General features: G+C 38.6%; 1 pseudogene; it reads left to right on the top strand.

Annotated features, from left to right (window-relative positions):
* The first annotated feature begins 4,906 nt into the window (after positions 1-4,906).
* On the top strand, positions 4,907-22,421 carry LOC101529235 (large ribosomal subunit protein uL3-like; annotated as a pseudogene).
* The last annotated feature ends 531 nt before the right edge of the window (positions 22,422-22,952 follow it).

Below are 22,952 nucleotides of genomic sequence, written 5' to 3'. Positions count from 1 at the left end.
TTTCAAATGTTAACACCGAGCTTAGACATCTATGAAGCAGATGTGTTATTTACAACCTTTAAGAAAAAAAAATACAACCATAAAAAAGGGGGCAGCATTTTTAGGATGAGGGATTTTGAATGCAAAGCTTCTCAGGCGTGGGGTGGACATTGTTAAGCTTCCATTTAGGTCAGCTGCATTCTGTGTGGGAGTATGCGGCATGCATACTGTTCTAGCTTCTTCCTAACGTGCCTGGGAGGCTGCAGATGATGTTTTCAACTATGCAGATTCCAGTCACCTACATGAAAGACCTGGTTGCAACCACTGACTGTCTAGCCCTGGTTATTGCCAATATTTGGTATTGGGAAATGAACCCTGATTCACCCTGTACATTCAAGATCCATCTTGCACATGCAAGATCTCTCTCTCTTTCTTATCTCTCTCTTTCATTTTGGCCTTCAAATAAATGAAACCTGAAAGTAACAGCAGTCTCAATCTTCTCCATGGTATTTAATTTTCACTTACTTGCTGAAAGGCAGGGAGACAGAGAAAAAGGGAGAGAAAGAAGAGAGTGAGAAACACAGAGCTCAGCCATCATTTCTTCACTCCTCAAATCCCATAATACCTTGTGCTTGCCCAGGCAGGTTAGAACATTGAAGTTTCTCACTGGAAAGCCAAGGATTTAAGCATTTAAGCCTCACATACTGCCTCATTAGGTATGTACTAATAGGGAGCTCAAATGAGAAGTAAAATAACACATAATGCAATGTAATTAATTTAAAAAAAGGTTACATAAAAAAATTAGCACTCAGGCACTTTGATGTAGGTTATAGTCATTCTAGTGCTTTTTTGTCTTTATTTTTTAATTTATTTTTTAAACTTATTTTTTGACAATCTTGACATAATTAGGGTAAAAAGGTTCAAGCACTGCAGGAAGATGGGCAAGACAATTAGTTCCGTATTGTTTCCTTAATATATCTGATATAAAAGGAGATTTTAAGGGAGAAGCCCCACCCACTCTCCCACCCACCCCAGGTCCCTGATGTGGGGCATGCTCCGAGGGTCTTGCTCAAGTGGTTTTGATAGTTCGATAGTTCTGAATTGCTGCCACTCTCACCACTCCACGCACAATGAGGTCGTTGAAGAATCCACTGATTGACATAGTCCATCATAGAGTCTCCATTTGCCCAGTTTTTCACTGCCAACATATAGCTGAGGTGGTTGATTGACTTGTTCTGTCCTCTGTCATTTAATGGTTAGGGTTCTGAGACCGAAAGCTCGATTGGGGGGATCCCCAAAGAAATTTTGTCTGAGGTGTTCCCAGACCAGATTTTTGTATGTACTAGCCAGCACATGGCCAGGCACACTTCATCACCCCGATCAGCTGGTGGTTGTAATTGCTGGGTTGGTTCTGTTTCCATCCCTATCTTCCACTGGAACCAATGGGTGCTTCAATCCAGCCTGGTTCTGCCCAGCACATACAAAGCCCTCACACAGACCAATGTGGGCTGCAGCTTAGTCAGTGCTATTCAAAATAACCTCCACCAGACCCGCCCCCTGCTTTGGTTTGCCAGTATGTGTGGCAGACTAGTTCAGTCTGTCCACATCCCCTTCTACTCTCATACATGTCAATGGATATTAAAACCTTGTTCTAACCAGCTCAACTATCCAGCCCTCACGGATGTTGTTGGGTGTCTGTCTAGCCATCCCAGTCCCTGTCCTAGTTTTCATGCCCTTCCGTGGGGGGTGGTAACCCAAGAGGGAGAAGCCCACTATTTCCCTCCCAGGCCACTCCCACTCCCAGATTATGCACTCTCCAGGTGGTTCTGTGGTTTGATTTGACAAAACTAGCCCCTAGTGCCAGTTTCTGCCATCTGATGCTGTGACTAAGCCCAAACAACCCTCACCCACTCTAATTGTAGATTGCACCAGTAGGAATAATCAGCCCAGCCTGGTTTTTCCCTGATCTGGTCCACGTGAGGCACACAGGTGTTGTAGCCCTGCCTAGTCTGGTCTGTCCCCATCCCAGCTCAAGCTCTCCAGTGGGAGTAACTGTCCAGCAAGGGAACCACCCCTTTTTCCCCTGCTGGTTCTGCCCCTCCCTTCCTGATTCTCATGTGTGCTGGTTGGGTGCTGCGGTCACATCTGGCACAGGCAACTTCACCTTGGCATTTGCTTTTATGTTCATATTTTCTTTTAAGATATTTTTATTTTAATGGGGTCATATACAGAGAAACCTTCCATCTTCTGGTTCATTCTCCAAATGGCCACAATGACTAGAGCTGAACCAGATTAAAGCCAGGATCCAGGAGCATCTAACAGGTCTCCAACGAAGGGAGAAAAATGCCAAGTAGCTAGGACATCTCCACAGCTTTCCAAGGCACATAAGAAGGGAAGTGAATCAGAAGTGGTGCAGCAGACTCTTTAACAAGTGCCATATAGGATGTCAGCATTTCAGATAGCACAATAACCCACTGTATCACAATTGCAGCTCCTCTTGTGCTGTCACAACAACTGCACAAAATGCCCACTGTTGCATCTAGTGTGTCTCCCAGGTCGAAAAAGTTAACTTTGTATCATTAGGCCAAAGTACCTATAAAGAAGATAAACAACTTTATCAGTTACCCAGGCTTTCATTCTGCTCAGGAAGCACATAGACTCTTATATAATACAAGCAAAGAAATATTACTGTTTTCTGACATATCAAGATTTCTGTTAAAGTTGTATTGTGCTTGTCTTAATAGACACCCTCTTTTCTACCTGGGAAAATACAATGCAGACATTAAATAATTTTTCTCCAGCAAATGTCTCTGAAGGACAATAAAAACTTACATGGAGTTTTCTGTCCCAGGAACTCATTTAAGTGCTTTATGTGTATATTAACCTATGTAAAAGTAATTGTGGGCTTGTGAAGCAGGTATTTTGTAATTTTTCTTTTATAGATGAGTCTATGGAGAGATCTAAGGCATTAAGTAACTTCCCCAAGGTCAAATAAACAACACAGCCATGACACAGCCCAGATAATCTGACTCTAAAGTCCATGTCCACCATTTTACTACAATGCTTTACAAAGAGGAGAAGAAAATTTCAATTCCATCTTGATTTGCCTTTTATATGCTGTGTATTATGCTTGTTGCTTAATCCATTGTGTGTCTATTGAGAACTTACTATAACTTCCAATATTCTGAACTCTGGAAGTAAACTGATGAACAAAAAGATTTTAAAACACTTCTCTCATAATACTCTCATTCTAATGTAAGAGATAATATAAAGTTGCAAATTGATCATGTTAAAGATGATGATAAGTATTTGACACAGGTAAAAGCAAGTACAGGGAAAGCACCAAAACTGGTACCCTCAAAAAACACCAAGTCACATTGTGAATAGAACTGAGTGAAACGACTCAAGTTTCAGGATAGAAAAAAAAATATCAGCCTGGGGCTGCAATCTCTGGGGCCACTGCGAGGACTTTAGCACCTACACCTCGTAAGATGGGAAAGCGTGAGAGTTTGATGCAAATGCATGATAGAATTTGTTTGTGTTTTTAACCTATCGATCTAAATTTTGTCCAAAAGAAACAGGGTGGTTTAGAGAGTAACACGGGGTAAAGGAAGAAAACCAGTTTGAAAACATCATCAAGATGAGAGAAGAAAGGGCTTTGTACATGAACAATAAAATCAAATCATCCAGTTACACGTATGTTGAAGAAATTGCTGACATAGTTTGTAAATGGATTAAATATTTGTTATGAAATCATAAAAATTATCACAGTAGGTCTATAAGTTTTTTGGTCTGGTCATAAGGATGGAATTGTCTTTTAGTTAAGCTATGTCTTTAGGAGCAGATTTTCTAAGAATATCAGAATCTCAATTTAGTACATATTAAGCTTGATATACACTCTAAATATGAATGGAAAGTAGTTGAGCATGCATTTGGGTGCATAGTTGGATTTGCGAGAGGACTATGGTGTTTAAATATATACTTAAGAGACAGTTTGTGTGTAAATCAGAATTATTAGATATTCAGAATCAATGGATTACATATATGATTATATATATTATATATAGCATTTTATATACATATAAAACTCCCCATGTCTCTGTCAATATCTCTATCTATCAAGTAACTGATCTCTTTCCAGAATGAGATTTATTACAGACTTGGCTTATACAATGATGAAGACCGAAAATTCTATAGTCATTCCTTTGGAACCCAAAATCCAAGTAAGCCAGGTGAAAATTACTATCTGAGTCTCAAAGTCTGAGAACAAGCAGTGCCAAGGACGTTGGTTCCAGTGCAAGTGCAAGAAACGATTCGTATCTCAGGATCAAGCCATCAGAGCTGGAAAAGCTTGGTCTAATGGGGCTGACATGATGGCCCAAATAGCCAGTCTTCCACCTTAGAGTGCCATCAGTTCATGTTCTCGCTACTTCTCTCTCAATCCACCTCCCTGCTCAAGGATTAGCAAAGCATGCAAGATGCCCCAAAGCCTTGTGACACAGTATGTGGGAGTCCTGGAAAAAGCTTCTGGCTTCAAATTGGCTCAGTTCTGGCATTACTGCCATTTGTGGAGTGAACAAGTGGATGGAAGAGCTTTCTGTCTCTGTAAATCTGACTTTTCAATAAAAATAAATAAATCCTTCCCCTTCCCCAAAAAAGAATACTGGAGAAGCCAGGACAGAGAATAGGAACCATATGAATCTTGTTTTGCTTTCTTTTTTCTTCTATTTGTTCTCTGTGTGTTCTATGTGTTCTTCTATGTGTTCTCTTCTATATGTTTTCTTGTATGTGTTCTCTTTCTTTTTTCTTCTATGTGTTTGATGTCCGCACTATAAAGAAGGAAATCTGCTCTATTCACAATCTAACCACATAACACTAATCCTGTAAGAAAACAATCATAAAAATTCATGCAATTTCTGAGTGGAGCATGTTTCAGTCACAGCGGCACATAAAAGTCATTAGCACAATTGACATTCAAGGGCATGGCCCAAATGAGTTCTTACAGCGGGATGTCTGGTGTCAGCATCACATGGGCACTGTTAGAAAGGTAAGTTCTCGGGCCCGCATGATAACTCCTGAACTGGAAACTGCAAAGATAGATTCCATTATTCTGCATTTATCTACTTTCAGGAAACAAATTATTGCAGCTAAAATTTCAGAACAAATATGTTGGTCTGCATTTTATTCATCTGCTTAGGATGTCTTATGCAAAATGCCATAAATTGGATTGCTCAAGGAACATAAATTATTTTCTCAAATATTGAAAGCAGCAAGTTCAGATTCACGGTCCCAGGATGAATGATTCTGGTGAAATCTCTTTCCATGATTTCTATGCCACTGCCTTCTTGAAATATTCTTTCATGGCCACTTGTTCTCTGATGAGAGAGAAGTGCTTCTCTGATACTTCCCTCTCATCCTGTAAGAGCACTCATATTTTCATAGTGATAGCTTAGCCTTATGATTCAATATAATCTTTACCTCTTCAGAGTCTGTCCATCCACACATAACCTCAAACTGCGAATTAGGACTGAAACATATGTATTTTGGGAGGAAAAAATAATTCAGTCTACAAAACCATAAGTCAGAGAACAACATACAGAAAGAAATAATTTTCTTAAGTGAGCCTGGGGACATTAACATGGAGAAGTTGATACGGTAAAGAACTCCTAAACAAGGGGAAGAGGTAGACAAGTAAGATATCAGGAAAGTCAAGAAAGTTTAGATGCTAGAAAGTAAATTAGTGACAAAGTGTAACAAAGCGAGAGGAGTGATCTATCTGGTGAAAGTGGTACTTAGCAGCCAAAAAAGTGAAAGCTGAAAGTTGGCTATTGGGCTTTGTCAGGTAGACTCAATTGTGGACATGACAAAGGCCATTTTATTGGCTAGGAGAGACAAAGGAAATAGAAATGAAACTGTAGATATAAGATGCAGTTACTGTTTACAAGAGAAACCTCTAAAATGGGGCAGAGAAATAGAATGATAGCTAGAAGAAAATAAGTTACAAGGGTTATGTTTTAGGTAGGTCATTTCTGGAAAGCAGCAAACAGAATGCTTCATTAAACGGGAGAATTTTGGGAAGAATATTATATTTGTGTAGAAGGGAGAAAATAAGCACTAATGAGCAACCATAGTTATTGGTCTTAATGTTTGAAATATATTGGGGCCAAAAGGAATTTATTATTAATGGAGTAACTAGAATTTTTTCTGTTGCTTTTAATTTTATTTTTGATGATTTCTACATAGTTGATTAGGGTAGGAAGGGCCGAGGGTTAGATTAACACAATGTTTCCATGTTTTTTCTTTTTTCTTCTTCCTGTATCTGGGGAAGGGAGGAGGCAAGGTGAGAAGCTACACCCAGCCTCCCAATTTCTTCAGTCCCCAGGGATGGGAAACAACCACCGTTACATCATTCTAGGGTCCTCAGTGTGGAACATGCTCCCAGGGCTTTGTTTAAAGGGTTTTAATTATTTACTGGTTCTGAAATGCTGTTTGTTTCACCAATCCAAGGATGAGGAAATCCTTTCCAGGTCCGTAGACTGACATGGTACAACTGAGAGTCTCCATTCACCCAGATATTTGCTGCCAACACTTAGTTAGGGTAGTTGACCAATTTGTCCTGTCTTTCCTCCTATGCTGTGGTACAAGATATCCACTGCAGGCCCCAATGTACTGCCATATCTTCCATACACATCTAAGTATGCCATCCACTGCTCCACATAAGCCACTGAGGAGGCCCAGCTCTGACTCATGCACTCTATGGTCAGAGCACAGATCCTATGATTCTTCTCATGGTTGGAATTCTGAGTCCAGCAGTTCAGTTGGGCGGATTGCCAAAGAAGCCTTGTCTAAAGTCATCCTAGACCTGATTTGTGTGTGTTTACCAGTACAGGATCTGGCTCTGTCCACCACACCAGCCTATGCACACACTGGTAAATGCAATTCATGGGTCAGTTCTGTCTACAGCCCAATCTTTTACATAAACCAATTGATGTTGTGGCCTAACCCATCTCTGCCTACCACATACTTGGCCTCACATATACCAGCAGGAGCTAGTCAGACTGACAATCAGTAGCCCCATGAGGCTCACCCAAACCCCTGATAACTGTGCTTGCCAGTTTGTGCAACAAACTTGTCCAGATTGTCCCATATCCTATTCAGCTTTTGTACATGTCAGATGGGCAAAAAGCCTAACTCAACCCAATCAACCCCACAGTCCAGCTTTTATTCATGCTGGAGGGTGCCACCACCTGTCTATCCAAGCCCATCCTCAGTCTTGACTCCCATGCTCATCAGTGGGAGCTGCAACCCATCAGAGAGGTGCCCACAGTTTTCTACTAGGCCCACTCCCAGCACCGGATCTTACAGTTCGAGTTCTGCAGTCTAACTTGACAGGATTTGCCCCTAGTCCCAGTGCTTGCCAACTAATGCTGTAGAAAAGCCCAACCAGCCTGTGCTTCTTCTGGCTTATCACTGCTCTAATGGATACACTCAGTTAGCACAGCTTTGTTTTCTCCCTAACCTAGCTCATATGCAGGCAAAAAGGTGACATATCCCTGCCTGGCCTGGTCTGCCTCCAGCCCAATTCTCACACTTGGCAGTGAGAGCAGTGACCCAGCAGGGGAACTACCCCCACAGTCCTCTTACTAGGCTCATACCTATCTTGTCCCATGTGTGCTGGGTAGGTGCTGTGGCCCAGTCGGTCATGGCCTTCCTAACTTTGGTATTTTCTGGTGGTGCTGTATCATGGCCTGGCTCATCCAGCCCATGGGCCTGGTCCTAATGTCAACTGGCTGGTGTTGTGTCCTGACCCAAACTGTCCAACACCCTGTTTTGGTTCTCAATCTGCTAGTGGGTCTTATGATCTGGCAAAGCCTGGCCTGCCCCCAGAACTGAGCCACATGTATAGTGGCAGATACCTTAACCTGGTCTGTTCTGGGTTGTTCCCAGCCTTGGTTCTTGCATTCACCTGCAGAGACTGCATCCTGACCAAGCAGTTCCTCAAGCTTCTCTATTAAGTTTTTTTCCCAGCGGCAGGACTCACACACACTGATGGGTCCCTGGCCCAGCCTGACAGTTTACCTCCTGTCTGGCAGGAACAAATGCTTTGTCTGATGGGCCCATATCCTTCTAGTTCTTGCTGTTGGTTGATACAGCCCATGCAATCGTGGTCCATGTCCAGAAACAGCTCTCACATGGTTCAGTGTGGGCAGAGAACTAGTCCGTCCTGCTGTATACTCACCCTGGCTTTGGGATGGCCCAAAGACTTGGGACCCTGCACCCACCTGGGAGATCTATAGGAAGGTCCTGCCTCCTGGCTTCGTATTGGCGCAGCACTGACCATTGTGGTCACTTGGGGAAGGAATCAGCGGACCGAAGATCTTCCTGTCTGTCTCTCCTCCTCTCTGTATATCTGACTTTGCAATAAAAAGAAATATTTTTTGAAAGTTCATGTTTTTAAAAATTACAAATTGTGTAGTTCCTCGTTATTCTGAGATACATGTAAGTATACATACAATAAACACATTTCATTTGGATGTTCCAAAGGGAGATACCTATACGCAGAAGGGAAATGTAATTTGTGTGTTAAAACTAAGATTAGTAATTAGAAGAGCAGTCAATTTATTTAGTGAATCAAAAGTAAACTGGCATAGCACTCACCATACTTTGAAATTGTCTGTATTTTTCTTCACTGGGGTTGTGTGGATTCAGATATTGAGCTAATTTTGTTAGCTTATTTTTATGGAAGTTTGAATTAATGCTTGTTCCTATGGGTTGTTCATCATTACAGTACTAATGAAAAAAAGAAAAATGTCCAAAGGAAAAAGAAAACCAAATCTGTTGACTCTTAAATGTGAGTCATCAATCAATAACCAATTCCAGAACATTTCAGACTTCATTTTTAAGGTTTTGTAATACTTCAGTATGCACCAGAGTAGATATCTAGTTGCAAAATAAATCTTTTCTATCCCTTTATATATGTTGCTCAATAACTACTATTAAATATTAATAGTAGCTTTCCCCAAATGCCACCTCTTCTTCATTTGTTTAAGTCTGTGTTCACATTTTGTTGATAATTACAAGGCTTCTGTAGGCTCAGAAAGGAGCTGTGACAGAAGGACATGGTACTCTGCTTAGCTCATCCTGTGTCCTGAATGTCAAAATCACTACCTGCATTTATGGCAGAAATTTTGATACAGTTCTAGGCTTTTCACATTGACTGAGAGAGGGGAAAAGACGTTAGGGCATAATTGAAAAAGAATGAAGAGTGGTAAGTGCTTTTAAGTATTATAAAAAGGGTGGGCTTTTTTGTGTGTGTATTTGGCTTTGTTTCTTCTTCTTTTTGAAAGAAATCGTGAGGAGTAAGGAAAATAAAAAGAGATTTTTCATCATTGCTTTACTCCCTCAAGGACCACAATAGTTAGTACTAGCTCAGGTGGAACCCTGGAGCCAGAAACCATGCCGGCTTTCCCCCACGGACACAGGAATCGCAGCACTGGGGGCATCTGCCACAGTTTTCCACAGGTGCATTCGCAGGATGTGGATCACAAGAGAACCAGAGCTCCCATACAGTGTCCGGCATCTCAGTTGGCAGTTTTCTTATTCCAATGTCCTGCCTCAGTTGGTACAGTATTTTTCTTCTACTCATCCAATTATTAGCACATCAGCTTTTTAACGAAGTCATAGAAAAATATTTGAATAGATGAAGACACAGTCAGGTACCAGGAATAATTCAAAACTGATATTAGAAATTCTCTTCTTAAAGCTCATACCTATGTCTTCATGTAATATTTTTTTCCTCAGAACTCTGCTTCCTGGTTACCTATTCTTCACCTTTATTTGACAACTTTCCCTTGAAGCTTTTTATTTTAAGTTCTTTCTGTGCTGCCATTTATTTGTCAGACACTGACTGATGGGTCTAAATTAATTTCGCATTTTTATTTGGCTATGTGATATCATATAAACACATCAATTACATGCAGTTGTGCCTCCACATCTTCAAACTGAACAAGACAAAGGAGCTAGGATCCAACCCGAGTGACAGGGACTCAAGTATTTGAACCTTCACTTTCTGTCCTTCCGTCCCAAAAGATGGTCACCAGCAGAAAGATGGATCGGAAGTGGAGCCGCAGGAGAGTAGCCAGGGCCCAGTGTGATGGCTCAGTGGTTAAATCCTCACACTGAATGCAACTGGATCACATATGGGGATCTGTTCATGTCTCAGCTGCTTTGCTTTCATCCAGCTGCCTGCTTGCGGCTTGGGAAAGCAGTAAAGGATGGCCTAAAGCCTTTGGACCCCACACCCAAGTAGATAACAGCTTCAGATAGACTCTGCTTCAGCTACTGCAGCCAATTGGGCAGTGAAACAATAGATGGAAGATTTTTCTCTCTGTCTCTCCTCTCTGTACATCTGCCTAACAAAAATAAATCATTGGGAAAAAATAAAAAGGAGAAGGAGAAGTGGGGTAGACAGGACTCAGTCCAGGCACTGTGATAATGGGATGTGGGTATTCCAAGTGACAAATTTAATGGCTACACCATAATTCCTGCCTCTTAGATTACCTTTTAGATTCTTGTGGCTAGAGATTCCTCTAAAAGGCCCTAAGGTGGTACATTTCACATATAGTAAGAGGTTTTATTTACTTGGTTTATTTTGAATGGTTCTCTGACTCAGTTTAGTTTTTCATAATCTAGCTACAGAGCTAATCTGATTACAACTCTCTAGCTTCAGTAGGCATAGCTAAACCATAGCATTGCTAATATTAGCACATTGCTAATCAAATCTCCTTTGTTTCAAAAAAGATTCTTGGCATGATAAATACTAGAAATGAGATTGTTCTCATAGGATCATAGGCATGCAATTCCCAATGAATTCCATGATGCAATGATGGTAAAACATCATTTCAAATTGAATACAGTCCTCATTCGATGCCTTTTTTTGTGTGTTGTTCCTGGCTTAAGATTCTTAAAACATTAACTATCAGCAACATAAATTTAATCACTTGGTAATTTCATCAAGTTGATGATATTCACATATATTAATGGACTCGAAGCATATAAAACAGTTTGTGTCATTTCCTCCCATTTATTCATAGACATGTCCTATAAAGCAAATTCTGAGATAAAAAGAAACATTACTTATAATAATATATAATATATTCGTGTTATTTACCATAGACAAAGTAGTAATATAAAATACAATCAGATAATGTTTAATTAGAATATACTAAAGTGAGAAACAATGAAAGCTTCATAATTACATGACAATTTCAAGTAAAATCTGAAATTTATGAAATTAATCCTATTATTCCTTCCTGCTATTCCAATTCATCACCACTGTAAGCGGCTGCATTACAGTCTAAAATCTGCATACTCCACGTTGTCCTTGCTATTCTTTAGTGGTAGCCTACTGATACACTCAAAAGCTGAACTTTAAGTTATATTATATTTCAATTTACATTTGGGGACAGGTTGAACCCTGACCTAATTTTATTGATATAACTAGGATGTTTGAAAAACAGACAGATGGTGTTTCACTCTTCAAATACAAATAACACCAAAACTTCTAGGTGTTCAGGCCCAGCAGACTAAATTTATTTTAATTGGCTAATAATCATGAATTAGATAAACAAATTAAAACAGAAACCAGTAAATATTTCCAGTGATATAAATAAATATCCCTGCCTTAAAAAAAATCATCATCACGAATGAATGTGTGGGAAAAATCCTGAAGTTGTTTTTGTGACTTTTTTTCTTCCTAGGAAATTAGAATAGGCAAGCAATGATTTTTGGCAACTGCAAGTGCCTTGAGAACAAAGGGTTACTAATCAACTAGGCTAATTTAAGGCTGATTTAGAGTTTAGTGTTACTAAATATTTGCAGAGATTCCAGCATCATATGTTCAAGATATATTTAACAGTTTCATTGAAAGTCTTCGATTTCAAATTTGAAATGCATACTGAATTGTATCTTCACATCTGGACATGCCAGTCTGTATTACACACTGGCTATATATCCTTAAATGAAACATCATAAAACAAAATCTGCATCAGGAAGAAAGATAGATTTGTAACAATATGAAGTTAAATAGCATGGTATTGAATAACCAATGTGTTGATGAAGAAATAAAAAAGAAAATAAAAAACCTTGAAGAAAACAATGCTACTGTATGACCTATGTATGTGTTGATGAAGAAATAAGGGAAAAACTTTTTTGAAGAAATGAAAATAAAAACAAAAATATCAAAACCCAAGAGATGTAGCAAACACATTGTTGAAAGGGACATTTATAGCATCAGGTGCTTACAAAACAGAAATATTTCAAAGAAGTGATCTAAGAATGCATCACAAGGACTTGTTAAAAAAGAAGAAAATGAACAGGAAACAGGAAATGATAAAAATCACAGCAAAGATAAATGGAATTGAAACTATAAAACTACAAATCACAACAACAAAAAGCCATCTTTTAAGAAGATGAGGAAAATAAACTTTTAGTCAGATTAGCAAAGAAAAGCAAAAGAGAATGACCAAGTAAAATTAGAGATGAAAGACAAAACATCCTATGAAACTAAGAAGGTGATTTCTTCCTGAATGGATCCTTTGATCATTATGTTGTGTCCTTTATCTCTTCTAATATTTTTTTATGCTGAAATCTATATTATCTGAGATAAGAATAGCTGGTTAGCTTTTTTGCTTGTTTGTTTTATTTTGTTTTCCCATTAACCTGAAATAGCTTTTTCCATGCTTTCACTTTCAGTTCCACATATCTTCATTGGTGAGATATGTGTCCTGTAGACAACAGATAGATGGGTTCTGTTTTGTAATCCAGTCTGCTAATCTATGATGCTTGATTGATGCGTTTAAGCCATTTACAGTCAGGGTTAATACCGACAGGTAGCAATTTGGTTTTGTCATTTTAGCAATGAGTTGTTGGTTGTTTGATTTAGTCTTCTTTTTTGTTTTATCGGGACATTACCTATGTTAGCTTTTGGTTTTAGTGGGTGCTATTCCCTTTCTCTGTCGATAGAACATCTTTAAATATCTTTTGTAGGGCAGGTCTGAAAAAGGCAAATTCTTTGAGGTTTTCTTAGCTGTGGAAGGATTTTCTTTCCTTTTCAAAGACAAAGGAAAACTTTGCTAGTTAAGTCATTCTGGGTCAATGATTTTTTTTCCTTTTAAAATCTGGAATATGTCATGCCATTCTCTCTTCCTGGTCTTAACATTGGAGAGTTTCCATTCTGACAACTCTAAATCTGCCAAGATCCCCACTGCCAAGTTTTCACTAAGAACAAAATGACATTTTCTGAAGTCAATCATTTTATATACAATAAATCTACATTAACATGAAAAGATGTTATCATTATATATAATATGTAAATATGTACATGGCTTACATTTTATGTATTGTATAATGTATAATTGTTAGTAAACATATAAAGCATGTAAGTGTAAAGCATTGTGATTGTGTCAATATGCAGCAAGAGCAAGTGTTATCATTGTCAGCATTTACTTAAAAAGGGCCTTGTGGAGCAAAAAAAAAATCATATTTTCTGTCCAAGATTGTGGACAATCAAGGAACCCATAAATGTGAGAGACAATGGGGAAAATGTGAATGCAATCACATATAGAATGTAAAGTCTTGCTTAGACTTTTCCTCAGGGGAAAAAGATTTCTATAGGATCTAAGTATTTTCTGGGAGAAGGTTCATGTTGAAATGCCAAATCCATAGCAATGCTTTGTGCAATACTTACTGGAGAAGGTTTTACTTGGATTTAAATGTTTTAAATCAAAAGGGAGACGGGTACATTTTTTCCAAATTATTTCATGTCATTTTGTGAAATTCTGACACTATAACAAAGGCTTCTAAAGTGATCTTATCCTATTTGTTTTCAGTGTAAAGCTATAAAACTCCCCCATTGATTATGCAGGCACAGAGTCAATGGCATAGTATTTAAATGAGCATCCATTTAGTTGCAAGAAACATTTTATTAAAGACTCTGAATTTCTGTACCAATTTATAAGAAAATATAGGGGCTAAATTAATCATTTGATGGATAGATTCTGATCAAAAGGAAAACTATGCAATATATAATGATACCTGCATGTTAATGGCAGCAAGTGAAACACTGTCTGTAATGAAGAGCGTGAATGACACTAAAAAATTTCTGTTATTCATACTCACACTGATAATTTACTATTCATATATCTGCAATGATGAGTTCCATAAACCCATTTCTTAATTATTTAAATTCCCTGGAATCTAAAATTTGAAGAAAAAAAATCTATCTATCTAGCTAGCTAGCTAGCTGTCTTTTTACCTATCTAGACTTTGATTGTACTAAATTCCTGCATTTGGGAATAATTTCTACTAACTCAGCAACTGCAAAATGAAACAGATATAGTGCTGTTACATATATAAAATTTTCAGCTAAAAAAAGAAGGCAAAGAATGTTAATAATATTGGCTGTTTCATTAAACAATTAATATTGGGTGGCATACAAATAATCACAAAAGGGAACATGAGAATGGAAAGCTAAACACACCAGATAGAAAGCTCTTCGAAAATTAAGAGCGAGCGAGAGAGAGAGAGAGAGGAAATGATTAAAATGTTTGGCCGCATGTTTGAAGGTTATCTTAAATTCTTTTCAAGTAGTTGAAACTAGTCTGTAAGTCTCAATTTAAAATGTGTTTTTCCTTCTTTTTAATCTGATTGTAGCTCAGTCATTTGATTTTTACTCAACCCTAGCCACTATGGATCATCAAAACAATTTTTAAAACCTTAAATCTGAAATAGTTTCTTCACAATACAAAAGGGTTCATAATCCTTACCCCGGTCGTGACAGCATTAAACATGAAAACCTGGAAAGCCACAGTTTTCCTAGGAATAACAAAGAAAGTAGTTAATTACTTTTAACTTGAAAAGCAAGATATTGGCAAGCACCGTAGCTGAAGATGGAAGATGGCAGAGTGAAATAAACTAAGAATTCATGAATTGTTATTCAAGTTATAAGAACTCATAAATTAGTTCATATTACAAGCAGTAGCAGGTATAAGGAAATGTCAAGAGAAAGAAGAGACAATGTATATTGGGAAAAAAAAAACAACTGTGTAATACAGAATGAGGGAGGGCTAGGCATGGTGGCTTTGAAGCTAAAGACCTAGCCTTGCATGCACTGGGATCTCATATGGACACTGGTTCTAATCCCAGTGCCCCTGATTCCCATCCAGATTCCTGCTTGTGGCCTTGGGGGAGGGCATCAAGGATGGCCCAAAGCTTTGAGACCCTACATCCATGTAGGAGACCTGGAAGAAGCTCCAAGTTCCTGCTACAGATCAGCTCAGTTCCAGACATAGTGGCCACTTGGGGAGTCCTCTTCTCTGTATAACTGACCTTCCAATTAAAAAAAAACGAGGAAAACCAGCAGCTCACTGCAGAAGCAAACATATATCATAGTTTCTTGAGGACAAACCTTGTCTGGAATCTAGAACAATGTCCCACCTTTATTGTCCTGCAGTGTCCCATTTCACCCCATTTCATTTTCATGAGATTATTTCTTCCCTCCTTTTTATTTTGGAAATTGGGATTTGATTGCTCACCTTAGAGCAGTTGTCCATTCTAATAATATTGTATTGAAAATCTCATTGAGTTAACAGAATAAACGCTTTTCTTATAACCAAACAAAAAATAACTGAAAGCCCAAAAGCTCAAGAGAAAATTCTACGCTTCAAAAGTGAAATTTGCTATAGAAACCAGATTCTACCTTGCACTTCCACAAAGAAAATATGTCTGCAGCTAAATGTCACATCACTCAAAAGAAGTTGCAGGGAAAATTAAGAATCCCGTTTTAGTTACCTCCAGTTTTACATTATGAAAGCAAGCCAGACAAGAGAAACATGACAAGAAAGGAAATAGAAGATCTGTGTTGAAAAAGGCAATTTGTAATTATTTTACAAAAAGATGAAAGGAAGGATACATATTTATTTCCAAAACATTATATATACTTACACATTAATTATCACTAACACACAAAAAAAGCTTTCTCAAAAACAAGGCTCTTCACTTATTTATTGTTGTACTACTATTATTTATATCTCATGTACTAGTGATTACACAGGAGATTTTTGTGGAGGAATGGACTAGAAACTGAATATTCTCCTGGTCACTATGTGAGGTCATTGCCTTCATGGGGCTCTCCTAAAAATTCTGTCACAGGACCAACCTCGGTAGCCTAGTGGCTAATTTCTTGCCTTGCATGCACCAGGATCCCATGTGGACACCAGTTCCCATCCAGGATGCTGCACTTCTCATCCAGCTCCCTGCTTGTGGCTCAGGAAAGCAGTAGAGAATGACCCAAGAACTTGGGACCCTACACCCGTGTGAGAGACCCGAAGAAGCTCCTGGCTTCTGGGTTCAGCTCAGCTCAGCTCAGCTTTGCTCATTGCAGCTACTTGAGAAATGAACCAGCAGATGGCGGCTGTTTCTCTGTCTCTTCTCTCTGTAAATCTTACTTTCCAATAAAAATAAATAAATGTTTTCAAAAAATCCTGTCACAGCCACCTCTTACATCCTCGAGCCCTTCTTTGTTGGAATCAAATAGAATCTTAAGTGTGTGCCATATTGTAACTACTTCATTATGTTTGTGTTTCCTACTAGCTGAATTATTACATGCTTAAGGAAAAGGGCGATCACTTATACTTTTCTTGGTTATTAACACAATAAATAAAATTTTCACTATGGATATTTAGTAAATGATACCTCTATTGTCTATAATTTCTTTAAAAAATATTTATTTGCCATTTCATTTACTCCCCGGAATACTACTCAGCTATTAAAAAAAACAAATGCAGTTTTTTGTGGCCAAATGGGCCCAACTGGAAACCATTATGCTAAGGGAAATGAGCCAATCCCAAAAGGTTAGATAACACATGTTTGCCTTAATATAAGATGAAATGATGTCAATCTAATCTAAAAAACAGTACCTGTAAACTGTAATATTATTCCAACCCCAAACAGCCTGTATCTCATGCAATAAAAAATTGTGATATAACCAATGAACATACAATCAATGTGAGTCAGACTGCTTATGATCTGCATCAAAGAAGTGTAAAACCTAATATACTTTTAAGACCCTAAGCTACTCAGAAAGGGGGTGGGAGAGCAGAGAAATCTTCCATCTCCTTAGAATGTGTGAGGAAGACATGAAGTATAACCTAGTGGGAACATAACAGGTAACTCATAGACAACAGACTCAAATCAGTATTAGACAATAGTGAAACTACAAAGACATACAGGAGGAATCAAGAGTGATCTTGACAACCTCTTAACAGGAGGTCACATGCATAGAGCAGGGGGGAACCCCAGAGTGGAGCAGGTGGACAGGAGGAGGCTTGTATCCCAAACCTGGAGACTCCCGGATCCTCACCAAGGACTATCAGTACAGGCACCAAGGACTACATCCCAACTGCCAAGGAGAACACGGGGAATTGGAGTGCCTTCAGGGACCAAGAACTCTGAGGTCACCCAGCCCCGTTTGGATCTACCACATGGGATGGAAGAAGCCCAAATCCTTCCTCGCAGTATCCAAGGCCATCAGAACAACAGCCAGGAGTCCCGAGTGGTCCACAGAAACAGAACAGTAAACTTCCTTCAGGACTAGGGAGAAGAGCTTTCTCTGGTTCTTACTTAGTTCCAACTTTGGATCCCCACCCTCTCTTGCAATGACCAACAGGGTAGCTCTGGAGCTTCCCTTCCCCCCCCCCCACCAAAAAAAAAAAAAAAGCAAACAAACAAAAAAAATTAAAATAGATAGAGAACAATAAGGACAGCTTAGAACCAGACAGGAAACAGTCAGCATGGATCCACATATACCTTACTAGGTAGGACACAAAGATTAGTTACTCCTCACTAGGGTATTGAAGATTTCTCTGCACACCCCTCCTAACTCTGTTCTGCACCTCAACTGTTGACATGTGCCTTGTTAGATTTATAAGCCAGTCTAGACTATCCTAAAATCTGTCAGGTTCAGCAAAATTATGCTTCAACACTATAAACTGCTAAATGCTAAAATGGAAATAGACTCGAGACAGCTGACTAGTACCCTATAGCCACTTTAAGGTGTATAGAAGCTGGTTGCATATAAACTAAAATTGAAATGTCAATGAAGTAGTCATAGGATGTGGTCAAGAATCTGCATTTTTTAGCATATTGGTTACTCAATACCATGTCAATTAATTCCATAATGTTGTAAATTGTTGTTGATGTTATGCTGGGGCTTTTAATTGATTGGGATGATATTCTGCCAGCTCTACCTTCAGACCAGAGATGGTCTCCCCAAGAAACTGTTGAATTTATCTGGACAATAAGATGCAGGACTCTATGCTTGATATTTGCTTGCAAGGAAAGAATCTTGACTGAATTTGAACTGCACTACTGCAACAAGGAGGAGGAATCCACCATGGGGGAATGCCTGGGGAAGGGTTGGGGGAATCCCAGAGCCTATGAAACTGTGTCACATAATGCAATGTAATTAACAAAGAAATATTTATTTGAGAGCTACAAAGAGAGAGGGGAGATAGCAATCTTTCATCTGGTGGTTCATTCCTCAGATGGTGGCAACAGTCCTATCTTGGTCAGGGAAAAGCCAAAATCCAAGCATTTTATCTGGGTCTCCCACATAATTAACAGGATGCCAAACACTTGGAACATCTTGCACTCCATTTTTCAATATGTGGAAGGAGCTGGACCTGAAGTGAAGCAATTAGGACAGGAACTTAGAGCCATAAGGGATGCTGGTACTGCAAAGCCTTTATGCTGTGTGCAACAATGCTGGTCATGGTCTAACATTTTGTAATCTCTTCAGGTTAAACAGAATAAAGGATGGCTAAATCACTTTGTTAACTATTCTATTTCTTTCTTCTTGACTAGCTTATCATATCTTTGAGTATGTTATTTGACACTAAATCAGAAATGGTTTCAGATAAAATTCGGAAGGATTATATTGCAAATGAAGTATCTCTCATGAATCAAAGATACAAATGAGATATAAACTTTGGTAATTAGTGTGATGAAGTCCATTTATACCTAGAAAAACGAAATTGTTCCAAACACAAATTTATCTTACTAAATTCAGATTCTCTTGAATGTCTTTAATCCTTTACAGTTCTCTTATTCCAGTTCTTTGATTAAAATTTTGATCTGGATATATCTGCAGCTATAAATCTTATAATTCCAGTAACATAAGCTTGAGGTAGTATGCTTCACCAAGTATACAAAAAAAAAAATCCCTCAGATACAGATTCCATGAGCCTACTCCATTCTATTGACTACCCAAAATACTATGACCTAGACAGGGTCATATTTTCACATGACTGTCTGCTCAGGCAGTCTTCCTCAGAAGAAACACACACACACACACACACACACACACACACACAGAGGGAGAGAGAGAGAGAGAGAGAGAGAATTGGATTTTTCCATAGATTCCAATACATTTTTTTTATCCCAGAGCTGGCATAGACCAAAAACAGTGACTTTAAGAGAGCAGTCTTTATTTTCTGATTTATTTTTGTTTTTTTTTTAATCTTACTTTTAGTTTTATTAAATCGAATTCATGATTTTCTAAATGATATCAGGTATACTATGCATTTAGTTACTTCATAGTTCTATTAATTAATTTAAAATATATAGTAAAGTTTCACAACAAAACATGTGCAGATAAAGTAGTAGGAGTTAAGCAACAACATTTGCACGTATCTCTGAATTAAAAAGTGGAAATGTTACTTTTTAAAAACTAAAACTGGTCAACAATATATGCAAAGCTATGAGCTGTTCCCCATTCTTAATGTTATTCTATTTATTGTCAAGGATTTCTTATTTATTATTTAAAAAACAAAAATCCTATACTGCATCAAATGATTTCCACATTAAAAGCAAAAAAAAAAAAAAAAAAGACACTAGAATTTCTCACTTTAACCATATTCTTGGGTACCCACATGTGTGCAGAATAACTGAACTGATGTTTCTGCATGGCCTGAATCTTAGGAGTAAAGAATGACTCAAAATGACCAACAAAGGAAAGAAAAATGTGATACTTTTGAAACAGAAAATGCATGGTAAAATTTGTAGCAGCTGAAGGAAGTGAAAGATGCTGAGGTGGCAAAAATTGTCCTTGGCACAGTCCAGAGGTTTTATTTTGTCCTTGCTTTTTAAACCTATTAATTGATTCTGACTCACCTCCAGATGAAAACTGCAAGGAAGCAAGAAATTTTCTATTGCTCTCACAAAGTAAAACTCCTGTGTGTGGCAAAGAAAAACATTTGACCTTGAATTTTAACTTGTTCCAATGTACAGTAATCACAGTTAAGTAGACTGGAAGAAAAATCAACACTTCCTCCCCCTCCACAGGTAATGACTTCATTTCCTATTTTTTTTTGGAAAAAATCAATTAGAAGATATCAAGGGATACACACCCAAATAAATAAAATTTATCTGGGCTAATGTTCCAAATTTTAAGTCTAAATTTATAAACTCAAGTGAAGAATAAATATACAAGTATGAATGCTTTGTGATCTTATTACTTGGATGATTTCTTAATGCTGATAAAGCAAAGAATTTTCCTGTAAATGATCAAATTAAGATTAATGATATGTGTTTGATGAAAGAACATGAGGAAAAATACAGAGCTGAAAAACATAAAAGATGTTTATGGTGCAAATGCTGATGAGAAATTATGATATGTAGAAAACACATTCCTACAATTCAGCAAGGAAACCAGGGGAAGTTCAATTAAAAATGGTCCAATAGTAAGCTATTCACAAAAGACAAGTTTAAAGCATCAAGTAAATATGTGAACAGATGTTCAGTGTTAGGGAAATGAACCATAAAATAATACGAGAATACTACTTGGAACCTATGATTTTTGCAGAAATTGAAATGTAAGCTTGACTGTTAGAACTGAATGTTGGTGGTTTTCAGCACTGCAAATGCACAGTGTCCAGTAATACTAAATATTCAAATACTTTGTAACTCAACAATTCTGTCCTTGGACAGAGACACAAAAATATTATCACGTGTTTCTGCTAGCAAATGTCATCATGAATATTTTTTGTAATAGTTTTTAAAAACTTATAAACCTGTTACTGGAACTGAGAGAGACATCAGTAAGGGAATGGATGTATGAGCGTATATGTCTGTGTGGGGAAGGTCTAGCACTCAAAAATAGTACATATAGTTCTATCAATGGATTCGGCAGCAAGATGTGCATACAAATTTCTCGGTCCCCGGACACAGTTCCCTGGGCTTCCTACCGCAGAAGCCTAAAAACAGGCACCGTGGCAAGGTGACAAGCTTCCCCAAGGACTAACCCTCCAAGCAGATGCACCTGACGGTATTCCAGGGGTACAAGGCGGGTATGGGCACATTTTCCTTGAGGTGGACCAGCCGAGCTCCAAGGTGAAAAGGGAAATTGTGGAGTCTGTGGCCATCGCGCAGATGCCACGCGGTGGTGGTGGTGGGCATCATGGTGTACAAGGAAATCACTCACATCTTTGTGACTTCCGCACCTTCCAGATCGTATTTGGCTAGTGTATCAGTGATGAGTGCAGGAGGGGCTTCTACAAGGATTGTCCTCAGACAGCCTTCATCAAGTACTGCAAGAAGTAGCAGGATGACATGGGCAAGGAGCAGCCAAAGAAGGACGTCAGCAGCAGCCGCATCACCACCCACACGCAGATGTGCCTGCTTCCCCTTCAGAGGAAATCACACCTGGCAGAGATTCAGGTGAACCATGGGCGAGAAGCTGGGTTGGACCTGGGAACGGCTGGAGCACCAGATCCGGATGAGCCACATGTTGGGGTATGCCGAGATGATCGTCATCTGCACGATTAAGGGCAAGGACTACAAAAGGGTCACGAGCCACTGGGGCCACAACAAGCTGCCACACAAAACTCACTTAGGCCTGTGCAAGATGGCTTGCGTGGGGCTTGCCATCCTGCTTGGGTAGCCTTCTCCATGGTGCCAGCAGGACAAAAAGGCTACCATTACTGCATGGAGATCAACTAGAATATCTGCAAGGTTAGACAGAGCTACCTGATCAAGGGTGGCAATCTAATAAAGAACAAAGCCTCCACTATGACCTGTCCTTACAAGAGCATCAGCCCTCTGGGTGGCTTGGTCCGTTGTGCTAGAATGACCAATTATTTTGTCATGCTGAAAGGCTGTGTGGTGGGGACCAAGAAGCAGTACTCACTCTGTGCCAGTTCTTGTGAGTGTATACTAATTGATGGGCTCTGGAGAAGATTGAACTCAAGTTCATTGACACCACCAAATTTGAGCGTGGTGGCTTCCAGACTGTGAAGAAGACAGCATCAATGGGACCATTCAAAAAAAAGCAAGAATGCCATGTAAGAGGCAGTGCCATTGGCATTGCAATAAAAGTGGCTTTATAGTAACTTTCAATAAAAAGAAAGAAAGAAAGAGCAAAAGAAAAGGTGAGTGAAGAAAAAGAATAACACATATATATCTAAAATGTAAAAGTTAGGTATAAATTGGAAAAATAATAAAATGAAAAGGAGGTTTTATATGGGCAGGTAGTGGTGGATTATCTGAATTAAAGAGTGTGACCAACTCAGATTTGGACTCCTGAGGTCTCAAGACAAAATGCCATCTGAGTTTGGTATTTTCTAAGTCATAGTATCAGATATTTTCCCTGGGCCTCGTAAATTCTGGAACACAACAAGCTATCTTCAAACCAGTGATTGCTGTCATTGGTAACACTGACACCAATACCATAATTCCAATGTGAAAACTTCCACTTCCAAAGGTCAAAAGAAATGCTATATTTTGGGTTTTAAAATTTTTTATTCAATAATTACAATAATGCCATTATATCTGGTGGATTGAAAATAATACAGAGACACATTAGTGATTGGATTATTGTTGAAAAGACAGATTTGCAGAGAAAATGAGAGGCACAGAGC

Source organism: Ochotona princeps, chromosome 3 (assembly GCF_030435755.1).
Source record: "Ochotona princeps isolate mOchPri1 chromosome 3, mOchPri1.hap1, whole genome shotgun sequence".
Taxonomy (NCBI): domain Eukaryota; kingdom Metazoa; phylum Chordata; class Mammalia; order Lagomorpha; family Ochotonidae; genus Ochotona; species Ochotona princeps.
The sequence above is the reverse complement of the archived record's forward strand: the minus strand, read 5'-3'. Positions and strand labels throughout refer to the sequence as shown.